The 21,038-nt window shown below is 38.1% G+C and overlaps 1 protein-coding gene across 3 annotated transcripts in view; it reads left to right on the top strand.

The window, feature by feature from the left end:
- The window catches only part of lrrc4ca (leucine rich repeat containing 4C, genome duplicate a), a 149,638-nt gene that overhangs the window by 34,303 nt on the left and 94,297 nt on the right, over positions 1–21,038 (top strand). For all 3 annotated transcript variants that reach the window (XM_057329973.1, XM_057329972.1, XM_057329971.1), the window contains one exon: positions 18,207–18,308. The gene's annotated coding sequence lies outside the window, so the exon portion shown is untranslated. The remainder of the gene's footprint in view (positions 1–18,206; positions 18,309–21,038) is intronic.

Genomic DNA, 21,038 nt, shown 5'->3' with positions numbered 1-21,038 from the left:
CCCTTTGTATATTTCCTGTGCCACCCAGAAATGCTGATGTGGATATAACTGATGAGAGTTGCGTGTCACTTCCTTCATCTCCGGCCTGTCAGCTTAGTTTTTGTACAATTATATTAATGGGGTGTGACAGGAGCGAAACGTATCAGCACTGGGAGATGAGTAATCACCCACAGCCCGTCCGTGCGAGCTCGCCTCACATCTCTCTTCTCGCTGCCTGAACCGTACGGCAGTGGGGTCGAGAACGCTGCGGTTTTATAAAGTGAAACATATGTAAGTGTGTGTCCATGCACATCAACTTTCTGTAAATGTCTTGCATCCTCTCTCTCTCTCTCTCTCTCTCTCTGTGTGTATTTATCTTTAGGGCTGTCACGATTATGAAATTTGGCAGACGATTAATTGTCTAATAAATCATTGCGATTATGACGATTAATTGTCTGTTTTAGAGCTTTGACTTTTAATTCTCATACATTTTTTATTCAGCTTTGAAACGACCATATTGTTGTGAATATAAAGCCTATGTTCTTTTTCTTGGAAATACATAAGAAAAAATTGGGTCATCATACTTAAGGTTTAGGCTTTTACCTGTCAATAATACGACCGCCAAATACTTGTAAATTAAGTAAATTGATCAGGAGTGAATTGAAGCCACCATTAAGATGCTATCAGTCATAGAAAAGCTTCTAGTCTGTTTTTTTCTCACTTGCGAGACTACAATAAACGTTTACTTCTATGTTAATGAGATTTTGGTAGACTGGTTTTCACACTGAAATAATATTAAATTGTACTGCAGGTTATTTGTATGGTATATGCTTTAGTTTTTTTAAGTGATTGTGTTGTGGTGGTACATTTTACAAGTATTACCATGCTTTAATTACAATATATACAATAAAATATGCAATATGTAGATGCACTACAGCTCCCCCTAGTGTCTTCTATAGAGATGTGCAATAATTGCGATGATCCGAAACCATCGCGATGAGGTCAAACAATCGCGATGAGACGATTATTTAATAATCGTGACATCCCGAATCTTTTCTCTCTCAGACACACACACAAACACACTTTTTTTTTGCCTCAAGCTGAATTTAAGCCAGAAGAAGTCTCCGTTGACACCTCTAATACACACTTCTTACCCACCGTACCGTTCCCTCAATATTGTATAAGGGCTGAAATATTCATAAGGGACATTTTTGTAGCACTTCATCGATGTAGCGACACCCACATTCCAGCTAGAAGCAAGAGTTAGCATGTGCCACTCGGCTTATCGATTGGTTAACACTGACTCAGCTAGAGGAAGTCTCATGAAAAGCCGTAATTAATTCTTTCTGGTCTTATTAAGGCTAAAATGCTTTAAAACCTCAGTTTTGGTATCAAAGCATTGATACTTTGAATATGAAATGTTCATTAGAAGTTCATATGCTTTGGGTGTGATGGACTCTTCTTTCACCACGGTTGAGTCTACGAGTCTTAGGCTGTCAACGAGAAAAGTAAAAAATAATTAAATGTGTGTCACGTTGGGCAGTTTTGAGTTCAGCGTTCTCTACTAAAATGATGAAAAAAAACGTTTTATGACCTTATAAGTTTTAATGACTGGTGGGGGGAAGCAATGAGAAACCCTTCAAAAATGCTCCCCGCACTGTTTTTCTCTCTAGGGTATAGGCATTGCCTATATGCTTTTCTTCTAATGCATTTTTAATAATCCGTGTTTTCTAATTTCAACTATGACTAATTGCTTTCTGTTCAAGTTAATGACTTCATATTTGCGTGGTCGGAGACATTTAAGGACCTGACTTGGAAATCTTGCCTTCGTCCATATAAAGCGGTTTATTCCTCCTCCTCTCCGAATGTCCGGTTCAGTGGCTGCCCAGGGCAGTATGACAGTCAAACGACACAGCGAGTGAGCAGTGTTATCTCGCCCGGCCATAATAAGAGACTTCTGTATATCTCAGTGTACACCAGCTCTCTGCCACAGTGCTGCTCAATGCACCGATGAGCCCCAAAAATATCAAATTTGTCCGGATAGCCACCTACCTGCTGCACAAACACGCTTTTATCTTCTTTATACAAAGTGTATGAACAAGCTGATGCTAATGCTGTGTTCACATTATGCTAAAATTACAGTAATCTGACTTGAAACAGTTCATCTGAGAGTTCATCTGATGTTCAGCGCCAACACAGCATAACATGGATTGATTATGGGTTATATGCATTGCTTAGAATATTGCCACAGAAAGTGTCATAGAGTGTCAGGACACAAACGTTAAATGCAGATTTTCTGACATTAACTAGAGGAAGTCCCGCACTCAGAAGAGAAAGTAGGCATGTTGTTGGCTGACATTTGGGAAATTTCTTACTTTATTCTCTGTACTAAACAATAGTAAGAATTATTGGGTCTCAAATGATGGTCAACTTTTAACATCACAGTAATTTGTAAGGACGCAGTGTACAGTATTATCGCTGTATTACATTGCGTTTAATAATCGCTGTATTAGCACGCTGAGCAGTTTTGAGTTTACAAAACTCAGCCGTTGGATTAAATTAACCTAAAAAAATTATGTTTGACCCAACAATAAATTAAAACAGCCCAGCATTTTGAGTTCAAACAACCCAACATAGGTTAAATTACAAGCCAACGGTTGGGACTGTCCATATTTGACCCAACGCTAGTTGAAAATAACTCAGCATTTGTATTAGCAAGTGTATTACCATACCCGAAAAGATCCGGTTTATCCATTTAATTTACTGTTTTTTGGTGACAATTTGTCGTCTTGGAATATCTAAAAAATTCTGAAATTTATCTAAAAAGTCCCGAACTGTACACAACGCAAAAAACATCACGTTATATGAAATAGGAAGTCACAGAATATATGTGACAATATGTGACAAAAATGTCAGATAGAACCATATAATGCCAAGGCGACGAAATGTGCCGAAAACTGTGCCGATCTGTTCGTACGATAATAATATTACTCCAATAATATTACCCATTACTCATTTCTAGAGGGTAGTGAAGCTTCGCTGAATTTGTAAATTGAATTATTATAGTTAAAAAATACTGAATAATGAATATAATGAATAAAGAAAAGCTGAAATAAGATTTTGACATGTCATCTAGAAAAACACTGGTCACTTCCGGTACACATTAGTATGTCCCAGTGTTTGCATAATCATCTGCTACAGTGTGCACTGAAATGTTTGTACTTGCCCATTACAAAAAAGTTCATACTTTTAGTGCAAAGTAGGCAAATTGGGGTGCAGCGTCAGAGAATTATGGCTTGTTCTAGATAAGCAAATTATGTATTTTGTGTGCATTTTGCCAAGCATTTTTATTTTATATATATAGCCTCATTTCAGCTAGTTTCAGTGATCGTTCTCAAATTGATTACCAGAAACGTAAGCACAGCAGAAAAGGATAGAAGATGGGATAAATTGGCCTGCAGAGTAAACCTGCGTGCTGGGTGGGACGCCACCGAATGAGTTTAGAAAAGTTGAACAGCACTTCAACAGTAATTAAAAGAGCTTGGGCTGGGCTGTAATGAAATCTCTCTCTCTTAGACTAAATATTGATCCTGGATTGCTGAAGGAAAATACTCGGATGATTAAAAGCTTGCTGATACGGACCTTTTTCTGGACGGTGTCTGGTTCTTGTGCTCCGTGTCAACATGGCAAGCGTATGGTGCCTGAAGTGGATCGTAAAGTGGTGTTTTAATCATTTATAGTGTGTTATCCCAGTGCCATAATTGTGAACACCTATGTAAATTTTCACCCTTGAAGATCTTGAAAGGATAGGAATACTTAGATTTTCCTGTAGCACTGGCCCACATTCAGTGTCTGTCTGACTCGATGTATTATGAAGGCACCCGCAGAGCTGGTTTTAGGTCAGCGTAAAGGTCACATTGCTCTGCAGACATCAGTCCCGTGAGCTCGGTAGCTGTTTAAGTGGGGAAGAGGTTATCAAACCTCCCATTTCATCAACAAGACCCCAGTGGCTCACAGCTACACCAGATCAATGCTGCTAACAGCTGGAGGCACCTGTTGTCTGGTTTGGCCCGATCAACTAACGTCAATTACACACCAATGGCACTTGTGCTAGTCTGAGCAAAGATGTTGTGTGTGTGTTTGCAAGAACTTGCGTTGCTATTGCAGAAAAAACCCAAGTGAGAGATACAAACACTCGATATCACTCTTGGTGTGAAGTTCATTTACAACGTGCAGGGAGATCAACAGCCACTTGGAGAATTTCACTCCCAATATGACTGCTGGTTCTCAATTGGACATGACTAAAAACTGAGGTTTTAAACGGTTGTGCAAGTGCATAGGGGTGTCATGGTACAATGTTTTTCTTGACATTAGCAAAGGCTAAATTTTAAATCTCAACTTAAAGGGACATTTCATTTCATTTCATTTATTCACTCTCATGTCATTCCAAACCTGTATACGTTTCTTTCTTCTGCACAACACAAAATAAGATATTTTGAAGAACTTTGGTAACCAAACAACATTGGCCGCCATTGACTTCCATTGGACACAATCCTCAACATATCTTATTTTGTGTTATGCAGAAGAAAAGAGTCATATACATTTTTTTGGGAAAAAGCAATGTAGCAACAAAGCGAAATTGCAACTGAACTTTATAGATAGTGAATCACCATGCACTTCAGTTTTAAGGCAGTTTTGTTTGACATTTTGTTTTACAGGAAAAGAAATCATGCAACTTTTATGCGTCACGTGGGTGGATAGATAATGACAGATTTTTCATCTTAAAGAAAATGATTCTGCGGAAGGTGCGAGCCACTTCAGCTGACCAAATTTAGACGTTATTCCTGCCACAGTGCTTCCTACAGCATAACCATAATTCTGCATCTTAAAAATACTTGTATCTTTAAAGTTCAAGTTGCATTCAAAAGGCTGAAAAGGAGGCTCTGAAAAAAAATAACCCGGTCAGTTTGAACGGTATCATTCTTCTGCGCATATGCTTGGAAAATAAACATTTATGCAACTCTAGTAATCAAAAAACCCACAGAAGTACAGGCCAGAAGGCACTGAAAGAGACCCTTGTGGTACACCACTAAAATTAATCATACCAATTCCCCAAAATTGAAATGATGCTGCTTTAGGGGCCCTTCACATTTCGCGTATTTTGCACGCGCAAATTTGTTATTTTAAATGTAGTCGACGCACTCTTTTTCTAGGCGTGTCGGCGCCGCATTGAGATGAAAATATAAAATATCTATCTATCTATTTTGGGGATTTTTATGCTTAATATATGTATGGAATGTGCATAGAGTTTAGATAGATAGATAGATGGATGGATGGATGGATGGATGGATGGATGGATGGATGGATGGATGGATGGATGGATGGAGGGAGGGAGGGAGGGATGGATGGATGGATGGATGGATGGATGGATAGATAGATAGATAGATAGATAGATAGATAGATAGATAGATAGATAGATAGATAGATAGATAGATAGATAGATAGATAGATAGATAGATAGATAGATAGATAGATAGATAGATAGATAGATGATAGATTTTTGTGATAAATTACTTGTAATGCTCCTCATTTGTAAGGCGTTTTGGATGAAAGTGTCTGCTAAATGATTAAATGTAAATGTGACTGTAGAATAATATACAGTACAAAGACATAAAGCCGTGNACAACTTGGCAGATTGCTTACATTCAAACACGGCAAAATTAAACACTTCATGAAATGTATTTTTTATGATCTCGAGGAATGTACTCTTTAATATATGTATGGAATGTGCATAGAGTTTAGATAGATAGATAGATAGATAGATAGATAGATAGATAGATAGATAGATAGATAGATAGATAGATAGATGATAGATGATAGATGATAGATGGCTCATGGCTCTTTTTGTGATAAATTACTTGTAATGCTCCTCATTTGTAAGGCGTTTTGGATGAAAGTGTCTGCTAAATGATTAAATGTAAATGTGACTGTAGAATAATATACAGTACAAAGACATAAAGCCGTGTTGTCACAACAAACGCATTTTGTACAGGATGTGGATATCTATTTGCCTTAAAGAGTTTGTCTGTGGGGTTTTTTGTGGTAATGAACTTGCTCTGTCACAGGAGCACTACAGACGGAATACAGAAGCAAAAATCCAATTCATTTTCCTTAAAGAGAAATTGATTTTAAGCCATAACAAATAAACCTTTGTAGATAGACCTACCTTTGTGGTGGTTATGCTTGTGTAGCCGAGGTCATCGGTGTGTCCGTGGCTGAACTTGCACGTGTTTGTGTTCATAAGTAAATGTTTCGTAAAACATTTTTACTATTATATGTATATCTTTTCACCCGGAGGTATGCATGTAATGCCGTACCATACTACACTTAAAAAATGTTGGGTTATTTCAACCCATCATTGGTTAAAAATTAACCTATGATGGGTTGTTTTAATCCATTGTTGGGTCATATATAACCATATTGTGAGTGAACTTAGTTAACCAATAGTTGGGTTTGTCCATATTTGACCCAATGATGGCTTGAAATAACCCAACATTTTAAGAGTGTATACTATACTAGATTATATTATACTATACTATTGTGATGATATAACCATTGACTCATTCCCTTGGAATTTTAGCTAAAATTGCATCCAAAATATTTTTAATCCTACATGGGGTTGTGTTTGTAAGAGCTGATTGGTTAGTGGAATGGATGAGGTTTGGTCAGGCAATGAAGCAACTTAAATCCGTCAGAGACCTTAAAAAAGAGAAAAGAAACAGATGGCATGAAAAGCAGCAGTTTAATTAAGTTTAATCGGTCATGAAGAACAGTTTTTAGACTTCGGAAAAACGTAAAAAGTAGACCGCTCAAGACATTGCGCTATTGAACTCCTAAACAATATGGCTACCTTATCTGCTGTTTAATTCCCCTTTGCTTTTTTTGCCTTGTCCTTTCTACCTTTCTCCTGCGTCCTATTCATCTCTGACATTTAAAAAACATTTCCACTTCTGTCGCATCAATATTTCCTTCACCTCACTCGAGTAAAGCACAAACAGAGATAGAACAGGTGAGAAATTTTACCCGCTCTGCGTAAGAGGCGTAGGTCTCCCACACACGCCGGTATGGTTCTTTCAATCCCCGTCTCCTCTCAGACCATCCTTTTGTGCTGTGTGATCATTTCTCTGAATATTCCCTCTGTCATGGATAAAAGCACAAGGTCAAGTATATCTGCCTGACATCACCCAAACATCCGTTCTCCAGAGCCTGAACATAGCTTTGCCATTAGACTTCCTCTTTCTTCTTCCATCTGGAGGTGGAACATCCCCAGACATTCAGTTCGGCTGTGTATCTGCGTGCATGAATATTTTAAACCCCAGAAACATTGTGGAGAACTCATGCAGGAATTTTACCATTGCGTTACAGAATCTTAGGATAAACATTGCCTAAAACCTGAGAATTGCTGCTGTTTTTGTATTCTGTTGACAGCGGGGGTGATGAAACCGGGGATCTGCTTTTAGCTCGCTCGTGCAAACTTTGTCAGCTGATATTAATAAAATATGAATTTCTCATGGAATGCGCTAGAATTTACTCTGGGTTCAGAACTTGATGTTTTAAGTTAAAAGTACTCATTGAAGTAAGGAGATTCAATTATGTAAAATGTATCACAAATCTCCTCTCAACTGAACCCAGAAGTTGTTTTCTCTTTTTTTTATTGACCGATAGATTTTTTCCGGGGTGCAAGAGAAGAATCAAGTATACCTATAGGCCAAACCCCATTGGACTCCTCTTGAACTGTGTTCATCTGAACGTCGCCCTCTTGGGCATGCTGGGACAGATCAATGCAGCCAGGTCTCTTCAATTAAAAAGATTTGCTGCAGTCTTACTCGTGTGATTGAATTATTGACATACACGTGTGACCCGAGAGCTTTGATTAAATCTTGAGCACTGCGTGGAGTTGTGTCTTTTGTAATGTTGGCCCGCAAGATACAGATGGGACGTGTTGTTTTACCTGCCACATTGGTTTATGTGGGTGGATGATGGTGGATTTAGTTTTGCAAACTTATTTTTGAATGCAGAAATGTATCTTAGTTCCTGTTCAAAGTGTCGTGTGATTCATTCAAGTAATTTTTCAAGTTCAATTATTTTGAACAAAAATAGCAGACATTTACATGATTTTTATTATAGGAGAGCTGCAAAATTAATGCGGATGCACATCTTCCAAGATTAAATTAACAGGAATATGTTTGAATTCATGTTAAAGGGACAGTTCACCCAAAAATGAAAATTCTGTCTTCATTTACTCACCCTCAAGTTGGTCCGAATCTGTAGAAACGTCTTCGTTCTGATGAACACAGAGAAAGATATTAGGATGAATGCTTGTAACTAAACAGTTCTTGGCCAACATTGACTACAATAGTAGGTTTTTTTATTTTTTATTTCTTTGTTCTGTTGAACACAAAGCAAGATATGTATGTAGGAAAGCAAACAGTTCTGGGGCACGTTTGACCACCATTGTCATTTTTCCTACTGTGATAGTCAATGGTGGCCAAGAACTGTTTGGTTACAACTACAAGCATTCTTCCAAGATTTGGGGTCAGATTTGGAACAACTCGAGGGTGAATAAACGGTGACAGAATCTTTATTTTTGGGTGAACTGCTCCTTTAAAATTTCCATATCTAGTATATTGGCAGTTCTGAGCACCTTGTTGAGATCTCTTCTTAAATTCCAGTAGTGAGAAGATGTTATTGGGTATTTTTCCTTTAAGCGAACTGAGAAGAATATGAAAATCAGGAGACTAAGAGGTCACGTCATATGTTTCGTATTTCATTTATTGCCTGAGGTCCACATACATTAGTAACATTTTGTGGCAGCAACGTTCCTAATTTCATGGCTATTTTCCAGCATCTCTCTGACCTTTAGAATTCTTTCATTCCTCAATAATGGCCTATTTGCAAAGCCTGCATTATATTGTGACGGGATCAGAAACCAGTCCACTCTAAAGCATGCCACACAAACATCAGGTGCTCTATCCAAATGATAGGAACCATCGCGAGGACATAGAGAGAAGAAAGTGTTTCTTCAAGAACAGCACAATGTTTGTTGAACTTTCCCATTTTTAGCTCTTATTGTTATTTTTTCTGATGCTTAGGAATAAAGTCCATGCTGAATACATCATCTCACCATTACTTGTGTTACGTTTCCTATCCATCAATTAGACATTGTTGATGTGTAAACACAGATAATCGTGTTCATTTGTGTATAATTTTGAGTCGGTTTGTAGCCCAATTTCGATAAAAGTTGAAGTTTTTAGATCTAGGCCACCTAGGAGAAACAATAAAGATTTTAGAAAGACGTCAGTTGCGATTTTCCTCCTGTGGTGTCTAGCTTTACCAAAAAAAAACCCCAAGACTGACACAAATTAGGCCGGCTGTGACAAAGCCACACTCGACTCCATCAAGACTTCTAGAATTAGCACAATTAGAAGACTTAGAAGTACAATTATCACAGTTTACTGGGATTCCGCATTAGTCAATGTTGACATTTAGCTCGGCTCGAGAATGAAAGGTGACTTTCCTCCAGGAAGAGGCGGCACTTAGCCAAGAGAGCAGCCAGATTTACACTTTTCTGCAGTCCCAGCGTATGTCATTAAAGTCAGGGGTCCGTGTAGCAATTCCGTTCCCGTCCAACCTCCCTCGCCAGCGCCGGGAAGCCCGACTCCGGTCTGATTTATCTGCCCTGTCTCTCAGCCCTGGCTTTTCCCGCCAATAGGGAAAACAAAGCTGACTAGATTTACGCCTGGTGATGAGATGAGATTCGCTTTGGCACCAGCACATGGCTCTTGTGGCGGTTCAAACCGCTCCCCTCTTCACTCCCGCCCGGGTTGGACGTTCGTCCGGTCGCTGGGTCCTGCCGCCCCCCTCCGCCGCCCTCCGACTGATGGATGCTCGCTTGCGCTCTGCCTCTAAAAATATTCTGCGTAAGACGTGCTGATATTAATTCTCTCTCACAAAGCCTCCGTTCTCTGTATATCTCCCTGTGCGTCCTCTTCCTTTTTCCCTGGATGAACTGTTCGGCTTTCTCTTTGTCACACTGACATCCATTGTACTTCCTGCTTCTTTCACCACTTCCTACCGCCGATTTTCCCGTCTCTCCCTAACACTGTAGAAGAAATGTAGGTTCAGTCATTGGTGTAAATCTTTCTGTTTATATATTTTTAAATATAATTTTATGTACAGTATATATTATTTTTAGGGCTGTTTAACGATTAATCGCATTTGTGTTTGCATAATACAGTGAGGGAAATAAGTATTTGATCCCCTGCTGATTTTGTAAGTTTGCCTACTTACAAACAAATGAAGGGTCTATAATTTTTATGGTGGGTTTATTTTAACTGATAGACACAGAATATTAAAAAAAATCAGGGGAAAAAATGTTATATAAAGGTTATAAATTGATTTGCATTTCAGTCAGTGAAATAAGTATTTGATCCCCAAGCAAAACATAACTTTGTACTTTGTGGAGAAACCCTTGTTGGCAAGCACAGAGGTCAGACATTTCTGATAGTTGGTCACCAGGTTTGCACATGTGTCCGGATACATTTAGTCCACTCCTCTGTCAATCTTTAAGGTTTCTTGGCTGTCTCTCAGCAAATTGGAGTTTTAGCCTCCTTCACAGAGGTTCTATAGGACTAGGGTCTAGAGACTGGCTAGGACATTTAATGTGCTTCTCCTTAAACCACTATTTGGTTGTCTTGGCAATATGTTTTGCGTCTTTGTCATGTTAAAGGCTCATCCATGACCCATCTTCAGTGACCTAGTTAAGGGGAGGAGGTTCTCGTCCAAGATTTTACGGTACATGGGCCCGTCCCTCAGCCCCTCAATGCGGTGAAGTCATCCTGTATACCTGTAGCAGAGAAAAAGCCCTAAAGCAGAATGTTTCCAACACTGTGCTTCTCTGTAGACATGATGTTCTAGGACTCATAGTCAGCATTTCTCTCCCTCCAAACACAGGAGTCCATTTTGGTCTCACAGCAGTGCCAGCACTTTCGCCAAAGCCTTTTCTGAATCATTTTAATGTTCATTGTCAAACTTAAGACGAGCCAGGCGGGCCTTCTTGGGCAGGAGGACCTTGCGGGTGCTTCAGGATTTCAGTCTACTGTGGCATAGCGTGTTACCAATGTGTTACCAATGTTTTGCTTGCTAACTGTGTTCCCAACTGTCTTGAAATCATTAACAGGCTTCTTCCGTGTAGTTCTGGGCTGATCTTTAACATTTCTCATGATCATCTTTACCCCATTGGGGAAATATTGCAGGGAGCTCCAGAACAAGGGCATTTGATAGTTATTTTGTATATCTTCTATTTCCAAATAATCACACCAACAGTTGTCTCCTTCTCACCAAGTTTCTGTCTGTAGCCTATTCAAGGTTTGTGCAGGTCTCCAATCTTGTCGCTGACATCCTTTAAAACCTATTTGGTCTGGACCATGGTGTTGGAGAGGTTGAACTGGAAGATACAGATTCTGTTGGCAGGCATCTTTTATATACATAACAAGCTGATTTAGGAGTACTTTCTTAAAGTGACAGGACTAATCTGTGGTCCATATAGGCACATAACCAATCTGTGGAGCCAGAATTCTTGCTAGTTGGTAGGGGATCAAATACTTATTTCACTGACTGAAATGCAAATCAATTTATAACCTTTATATAACATTTTTTTCCCCTGATTTTTTTTAATATTCTGTGTCTATCAGTTAAAATAAACCCACCATAAAAATTATAGACCCTTCATTTGTTTGTAAGTAGGCAAACTTACAAAATCAGCAGGGGATCAAATACTTATTTCCCTCACTGTATATGTCAGTGTACTGTGCATATTTATTTTGTAATTATAAACACATACATGTATATATATTTAAGAAAAATATAACAAATAAAAATGTGTATATATAATGTATATTCATTTGATTTATTGTTGTTGTTTATTATTAACAATAAATGATTCGTTATATTCTAATTCTAATATTTTTATTCTAATAATGTTATTATTTATATATGTGCATTTGATATAAATTATATATATATATATATATATATATGTGTGTGTATTTTAACTGTAAATTCTGGTTGCTATGAGCCTCATTTTAAAGCCAGTATACATGTACATCTGTGACCTCCCTTCTGTTGGATTCTATACTAATGGCTTGTTTTCTTTCTTAGCTCCAGTTCCTTTATATATCCCAGGTCACAAGTGGGTTTACCTGTTACAATCTATTTAATTTGTCGCAACAGGGTAAAGCATACAGAGTAAAGAAGATTAATCTTCTCATGCACACCCAGGTCTGGTTGAGACTCTTATCTCACAGATAAATGGCTCTTTACTCACTAAACATGTTGCATTGTGTAGTTTTGAATGGGCTTGTTTACCTCCAATGTACCTGCTCAGGACTTGATTTATGAGCAAGCTTGACCAGCTTTCTCTATTTTTTTTTCTAGGTTCCTCAGTCTTATTAATGTCACCAAGCGATCTAGAAACGCCTTCAGATTCAATGTCCTTCCCAATAAAATTCTGTTTGAAATCTGTATGAATCATATTTCTGTCCAGAATGAGATACAAATAGAAATGACTCGACTTTAATACTGTGAGGTAGCGCTGCGGGCGGTTTAAGGCATGACACGTTCTGAACCGAGCTTAAACTTCTTACACGACTCCGCTCGAAACCTCAGAACCTTCAAACGTTATTCGCCGGTCTCGTAGATTAATGATGCTACCACGCCGACATCTTTCAAATCTCAAAATAGGAGCCGAGCTTTTAAAAATAGTTTTTTTATGGGCTCCTTCCTGCTGATCTGTGAACTCAACGATCATTTTTAATAATGCGCTAATCATTACAGAGACTCATAAACTCCATCACCCACTGCGAAGGCTGCCCGAGACGGGGCTGTATCAGTTCGGTGTTGGCAGCTGTTCTGAGGCCAACAAATACAGCAGCCAGAATCCGGTGGCTGTTATAAATGGCCCTGTCCTTCAGAGAAGGATAGCAAGGACTTCAAGACTGCTGGAGGTGGAGAAAGAAAGACTAACTGTCCCACCTGCCTGGAGAGTGCGGTATTCGGCTGAAACATATGCTGATGACCTATGAAATCGTGTCAGGGTTTGAGGAATAGCGTCGCCCATGGTGTTACAGATTCATCATCTGCAGTTGAATAGACATTTAGAATAGAAACTTCTACTCCAACGCAAGCCAAATCGTATTATAATCAAAAAGTAGGCTAATTACTATTGTCACAATTACATTTTGAAGTTAAAATGTAAAGACCTTTATTATAAAAGGATACTGTTATATATGAAAACATTATAATATTTTTTGCATTTAACTTTTTTCAAGCTTATTGAGCGAGTATGCACAATCTCGTCTCACCGTCTCTAAGCACAAAAAAAGCCTCACACTCGCGCGACCGTCTCTGCACGCGTTCTGCCTCTTACTGGAACAGAATACAAATAACTGTAATTTTCGAGTTACACCTCATCAGCCATTCCCGCATTCCCAGACTGCTTTGCATCACAGACTTACGGCCGCAGTTCAGGAGGATAAGAAGCATTCAGCACTTTGCTTTTAATCAATGTGTCCGTGAAGGTGACATTTTCAATTGATCCGCTGCAATTTACTTCGCCCAGCGTCAGGCCCACTTTCATCTGCTCCTGTTTTAAAGTGCTCGGCTTTGTTCGGAATATCAGAACTGGTTTGGTCTGAACGGCCTGTGCTGGAGCCAGAAGTGTGTTGGAGTGTCTAGTTTGAGTGGGTTTGTGTTAAGTTCTAACCCTCTTCATTGTTCCTTCGTCTGTTTCAGACGCAACGAGTTAATTTATTTGCTAATTGGTAAATAGCGTCGGAGCTGATGATGAGAAGAGAACAATTAATGTGTTGCGTGATAAATTAACTCAACAATGTGGATTTTAGCGAAACTGTTGTGTTTTTTTGGCAGATGGATTTGCATTTTTGTTACCATGGTTACAAAGACAGTATCAGTGGTACATTAAAGTGGTTAACATATGACTACAGTAGGTGAGACAATGGTAAATTTGTGGTTATTTTTGGTAAGCCTTTTGTGTTTCTGCATGCGTGCGTGTGCAGATAAGGAACATTTCTTGTTGTAAGTGTATGCGACATTGTTTGGAATAGGCGTTCTTTGGGGATTTTTTAGTCTATATGAATTCATTTCTGTCACCTTAAATAAATATATAAACTGATCTCCTGGGAATTCCTAAATATTTTACGAGGTGGCTAAATCTGAATCGTACAAAATCATACGGGTTTTTTTTTTAGAAAAAAGCAATACTGTTGCCCCAACCCAAACTCGAAAACCTAACATCTCTGGCGCAAAAGCAAATCGTACTAAAACGTAAGATTGTACAAATTCATACGAATTAGCCACCTCGCAAAATAGTTACGAATTCCCATGAGTGTTGGCTGGACTGGTACGCAAGACTGGCACTCCTGAGGTCATAGGTTGAATTCCCAGGTAAAATCATAATATGCTTTACATCCCGCCAAGTTAATAAATTTCCATCGTTTTACAAAAATGTTATTGCAGATGGCTTCCATCTGCTGATAATGCCAGAAAAACAAACCCAGGTTATGTTTTTTGGTTATGAATTGTGATCGGTTAAGGGCGACAAAAGGCTTCAGTTACACAGCGTTGGACGGCCGAGCCGAGTTTCTCACCGTGAATGTGGCAGCCGATGCGAATCTCATTTGGATCAGGGTGTGTTAGTTGCAGAAACCGAGTGGAATGGACAAGCTGTTTGGTTCGTCCAGCTGGCTTCAGATCAGTGGTTTTAAGGGCTGACTGTTGTGTGCCAGCTATAGAGCAGGCTGAGGGTGGCACGACCGCTTGAAATGAGTCTAGTCTCACTGTACTGATGGATCCAGAGGTGTTTACTGGTAATCCTTGATGCTATTTTAATCGTAAAACAAGTGATACCATTATCTCTCTCGTTCTCGGCACGCTTTATTGCGTGTTGGAGGCGGATGCACAGTTGGAGTCACATGCGTTCATGTATTCAACTTTGTCTCTGCCATCTTGATTATCATGCAGATCTGTTACTTCCTGGTACTTTATCTAGGCAGAGAATAAAAACAGGCGCATTTTGCAGAGCTGACAGTAATTTGGTAAATGTGGATTGCGCAAATCTATTGAAGTGGGGATGGAAACGGAATGCATTATTTAAACATCGGTACAGTAATAAAACCTAAAAATAAAAGCATGCGGGGTTATCCAAGATGATATTTTTCATGGGTGTTAATCTGTAATGTATTATCGAGTGCACCTTCATTCTGCGTTCTGATTTTTTAATTCTCGTTATTCGTTATTTCTATTATTGTTCCTAGACACGGTTGAGATTAAATAGAGATCAAATGGAGACGTTGGCTTAAGTCTGCTGTTTCTATAATTTTCCTCCTGAGATAAAGATCTTTTGGGTTTTTGTGGAGTTTCTGAAGAGATCTGAAAAATGTGTTGCTTTGTTCAATCTACAAAGCATTTTGTAACCTTTGATATCAAAAACCAATTCAAATCCTTCAATACCAAATTTTTTTATTCCCACATCCGTTTTATAATTTGGTACTCTTATTGTTTGTCATTCTCTTTATTTTTTATTTCTTCCAAGAAATTGTAGTAGAAACATCTTAAATGTGCTACCTACATTAAAAATACATTGATAGCTCAATGCTAATTCTGTCAACAATTGTTTCAGTTTTACTGTTTTTATTGTATTCCAGGGAAAGTATAGGTTAATATTTTATTAATACAGTAGATTTCCTCTGGCCCAGTGAAAGATCAGCGTCACAGTTTCACTCTGCCCTATTCCAAGTGAGTTCGCTGCAGGTCCATTATTCCGGTTGTTGTCTCACCGGATCCATGGCTCAGGTGAAGTCCCTGAGCAAACCCAGAAGGGGTCACCGGTTATGCAGGGACAGAATTTTCTCTTCCTGTGTGCATTTTCTTCTGGCTCTGAGATATAGCCGTCCCTCTAAGAGCAAAGACCCTCAAGCCCAGGACACTTGCCATTTCTGTCACACAGGAACAGTGCCGGTAGATAGATCACCTCACTTGGAAGCCAAAGGCTCTGACACTGCAGAGTTATGGGCCTGGAAAAAGAGTTGCTAACATTAAAGTAGTAGGAAGACCAGACTGCCTTTGAAGTAAAGAAATTTCACACTATCTCTTATTCTTTGATACACAGGCCTATAACGTTGCATGCAGAGGTCTCCCATGGCAACCAAACTTTATTTAGATTATGTCATGTCCATCACTAAGCGGAAGGTTTGAGTAGATAAAATCAACATTTTGCAATGTGTTCTCACACACTAATTAAAATAATAATGTACAATAATTATTATTATTTTTACCATTTATTTATTTTTTATTTTGACAATATAAAATAAAAATAATGATTGTGTGATCTGAAATAAACTTTAAGTTAACATCTTAAACACAGCTAACATGCTCTGGTTTCAAACAAATCTTGCTGACAGCCAAACCATCTTATCCAAGCTAGGTAACCAGTTAGACCTGTTAAAACCAGCTAAGACCAGCAAACGGGTCGTTTAATTGAAGCTCTACCTTTCTTTTTTTTAGTGCGTGTCATTTAATTTTTCAGCAGTGTCCATTTTCAATGGGTTATGATAATCCATATAACAGCTGCTTTGTATTCATATGCAATCCCAGAATTCCTCTGACCCCCTGTTAGCCTTGTTGTCTCAATTTCCCCTTATGACCTCCAAAGACTCGACTGAAATTGAGACTTATTAGGGTGATGTTCTAGAGAATTGCATTGAAGCTTTTTTGTGATATTCATGCAAGGCTCACATAACTCCATGAAAACACAAGATGCATTCAGATAGAAACTTAATGATTTACATTATACGACACACAAAAATCAAATAGCAATTTGGAGTTCTTTAGCTTCTGTGTTTTTGTATGCACACCACCGTTGTCTTTAATATTCTGTCCATGTTCATATATCGGTCTGGATCGCCTTAATTATGACAGCCGGTTACCTGGCAGGCCTAGAAATATGAGCGGGGGAAAAATATCAATCGACTCGCCCCAGAGGCCCAGGCTGTCAATAATCACAAACGACACGTCTACAGAATTCCCCATTAAAGCCCATTTTAAACCGCAGTAACAACAAAACTATTATCACTTGGATTACCTCAAGGTTTAAACTGGCCGCGGGTCGCATATCAATGGAATTCAATTAAAGGGTCTGCTGGGGGATTCACAGTCATGTTGAATGTGTGTTCCTGTACTTCACAGTACAAAGAGCGTTAACCGGAGGGTTTAAAAGAAGGCCTAGATGTTTTAAGATGTTTATTTATTATTGAGCAAAATGGATATTTGTATTACATGTCTTGCTGAAATATTTTATTCATATTTGCGGAATTGTATATACTATTGTACAGCATACCTGTACTGGTCCAGGAAACTGATATTCTCCCCAATTGTTTGGATTTATGTCATTCTTGGACGAATGAAGGCTTTATAAGGTTTATAAAGAGTTTTGAAGTGTGTCAGTAAAGTAAATTCAAATATTCCTGGCTGTTCATAACCGGCCATGTTAGCGAAATCGGTTATGGGAATTACCCGTGTGGAAAATGAAAATGCAATTTTAAAGGTGAAAAGGAAAATCATTATTATGACATAACCTGAGACATAAAATAAAAGACTTGCGAATAGTCATTCAACACAAATTTATTGAAATAACCTTAATTAAGCCAATTAAGTCTATAGCTATTTTTTTTAATCCAATGACACTAATGAAGTTCCAAAGGGGCAAATGAAACTTTTGGGACTGATAAAGCAAGACAAATACGTTTTTTAAGAAAATACTTTTCTTCCCATGGGCAAAAAAAAAACGATTGAAAGACTCGCTTGCATCATTTATGAGTTACGATAGATCTTTTTCCCCTTCAATTATTGGAAGCTTTAGTATTTGAGGAAAGTGCAGTCAGCGGACGAGACAGTGTCTGTCTATTTTAGTTTAGTGCTGTCTTTAAACTTTACATTCTTTGAAAAGTAATTTTTGAAATTTGTGACCCATCGACCATCGGTCTAAACTTTTATCTCAAAGCAATAATATGAAAGAAATTTATTTCATAAAAGGTGAGTTTGATCTCATTTATCTTTGCCTTTCACTAAGAGCTACATTTGTTTTACTACAGGTTCTGATCTGGGTGTGGATTTCCAATGCAGACAATCAGAAGTTTGAGATTTATTTGGATTTACTCGTTGACGTAGTCTTATGCGAGAGCTTTCGTCAAACGGTAAGCCCACGTTTCTTCCTGTTTACGTTCAGGATGTATTGTGTACGTTTTTCCTTTTGACTGAATGTTATTGTTTCAGACGCAACACACACGGCCCCTGCTGTAAATGCTATCAGTTTGATTTCATAGCCTGACAACATGTTGGAGGAAACAATCAGCTCGTCTTTCCAACCCCGACGTTTCCAGCAGAGAACATCTCACAACCCTATTGATGATTGTCTTAATATGACAAAGGAGTGCTTCTTGAATAACTGTTAATTACATTCATCAAACGCTAACACAGATTAACAGCAGCGTACCTGTGGAGCTAACATCTGCCTCTACCAGCAGAAGGCTTCGGTGGGCCTCGCACAGACGAGAGTTTAAAAATATTATTTCTCAAACGTGTTAATCAGTGACAAGAAGTATTTCATCTTAGAAATCAACGACAGTTTTTAAACAATGTTTCAGAAGCAGTTACAGTAAATGGTTCAGATTGTTTGTAAGTGTCAGTTGAGCATATAAAAAATTAACATTGCCCCAAGATCTATTAATCTGTTAAATTTATTTGCATTGTTTGTTGCAAGTGGGCTTTATTGACTGGTACCTCCGTGAAATAGTGCTAGTGTAGGATATTTCACATATTTTATGAATATTTGTTGTTTAAAAGAAAGTTGCTTTATTGAGATGTTCGTAATTGCTCCTTATCTATATCTATAAAACATTATAGAATTTTCTATAATACAACTTTTACTGGGTAGAGCCTGTAATTTAAAAACAATGGTGGCCAAAAGTATATATACAGTAAATATATATAAATATAATTATTTGTAAAATAATAACAATTTACATTTATTAATATTATTATATAATGTATATAAATGCATTCTATTATTATTAATTATTATTATAATATATTATACATACAGCCGCGGAAAAAAATTAAGAGACCATTTCAATTTTTTTTCTAAATTTACTATTTATAGGTGTTTAGGTAAAATGATTTTTGTTTCATTCTGTGAACTACAAATATTTCTACCAAATTTCAAATAAAATATTGTTCTGTTTGCATGTATTTGCAAACTGGAGAAACAGGTCAAAATATTATTTAGTTCAAAAACTATTTTTTTATGTGATAACCTGAATTTTTATCACAGTTTTCATGTGTCTTGTCATGCTGTCGGATGTTAAATTAAATTTAATGAAAATTTGGAATGGTCTCTTCATCATTTCTGCGGCTGTATATGTTTTTTCCAATCCAAATAAATCCCTAACCAGGTTGTATTGTCTCAGTTTTGTACAAAATCAATGCTTTTTTAACTTTACAGATGCTCTCTGGACATCATTGTTGGCCACTACTGTATCTGTTGTAGTCGCACCGGCTGGTGTTCTGGTATAAATCATATTGAATTGTGCAAATATATTAACAGAGATTTTGATATGCATCATATATTCTGGGGTAAATGTATTTTCCCTGCTATTAGTGGGCAAGTGTGCTTTACAATATGATGATTGGACGTGATGGCAAGAGTGGGTTGATGTGAAAATACACATTTACATCCAGTTGATGTGCGTTCACGGGCAGAGCTTTTGTCTGGAAGTCCTTGTTGTGGGTTATTATTGCTTTTTTTAAATAGCTTCAGCCACCCTAATGAAGTTTAGCTCAGTTTTGAATACAAAACTTTAACAGCTAAGAGTAGTGCTGAAGTACATGTGTGTTTGTGGGATAAGCTGTCTGCTTTCATGACGGTTCTATTTGCCGGTCCCCCCACATTCCTGGCGGATCAGTGAGGCGGTGTACGTGAGGAACCGCTCCAACGAGCCCCTTCAGCATTAATTAACACGACCATTAATCAAGTCCAGTACAGATAGCTGCGTAATCCTGCTGTAATGCACTTTTCTGGAGGGGACGCTCCAAGAAGTTAATTGAATTTGATTGGATATTGCTATAGTCCTGCGCTGAACATCTTTAACTATTAACTGAAGTTGTTGCCTTTGATTATAGTGTTTTGTGGGGGCATGTGTTCTAGACTGACGTTATCAATACAGTGTGATAGAAGTGCCCTTCAGAGATCTTTTGATTCTTTTTACGTTAGTGGCAGATGTTTCTGCTAAGTTTGTTTGACTTCATGTACGCCTCTGCGATTTAGCAATAGCTTCAGTTTGTCAAGCATGTTCGTAAGAGCATGTGGATTGCTTGTTTGTTTGGTATAGTGTTTTGAATGAATGTTATAAACTAAGGTTGAGTATGCAGATATTACTGTGATGTCACTGGTGACCGTTACATTTTGAAAGACAAATATGTCTTCTTCCATTCTAAGAGGCTGTGTCCACCAAGGCGTTTCTGCCTGCGGCCGGCGTGTTTTTTCAATTGTTTCCAACGTAAGCGCTGCACTTTTTGAAAATGCCAGCAGCTAGCGTTTCTTTCCGCATTCCCAGTGTCGGCACCCTGCTTTTTTCCATGCTCAGCGTATCATAGTAACCAATGCACCCTGGCTGAAAAAACTACATCCAAGCGATGTTTTCAGCCGGCGCCTGGCATTTTCATCTGCATAAAAACGGCACAGTTGATCTGGCGCGAGACAATAAGTCTTGTTTTTAGGTTTGTTTATAACATTTTCTATTTCTTTTTAAAGGTTTCGATTTTATTTCTTATTTAATTATTTATTTTTAAAGTAAAACATTTATGAAAAAAGATTTGTTAAATTGTTAAAAAAGATTTGAAGCACTTCAAAAATGCACAACGGTAAA

This window comes from Triplophysa rosa, linkage group LG3 (assembly GCF_024868665.1).
Source record: "Triplophysa rosa linkage group LG3, Trosa_1v2, whole genome shotgun sequence".
In the NCBI taxonomy this organism is placed as follows: domain Eukaryota; kingdom Metazoa; phylum Chordata; class Actinopteri; order Cypriniformes; family Nemacheilidae; genus Triplophysa; species Triplophysa rosa.
Note: the sequence above shows the minus strand (reverse complement) of the source record. Positions and strands in the feature narration are given on the sequence as shown.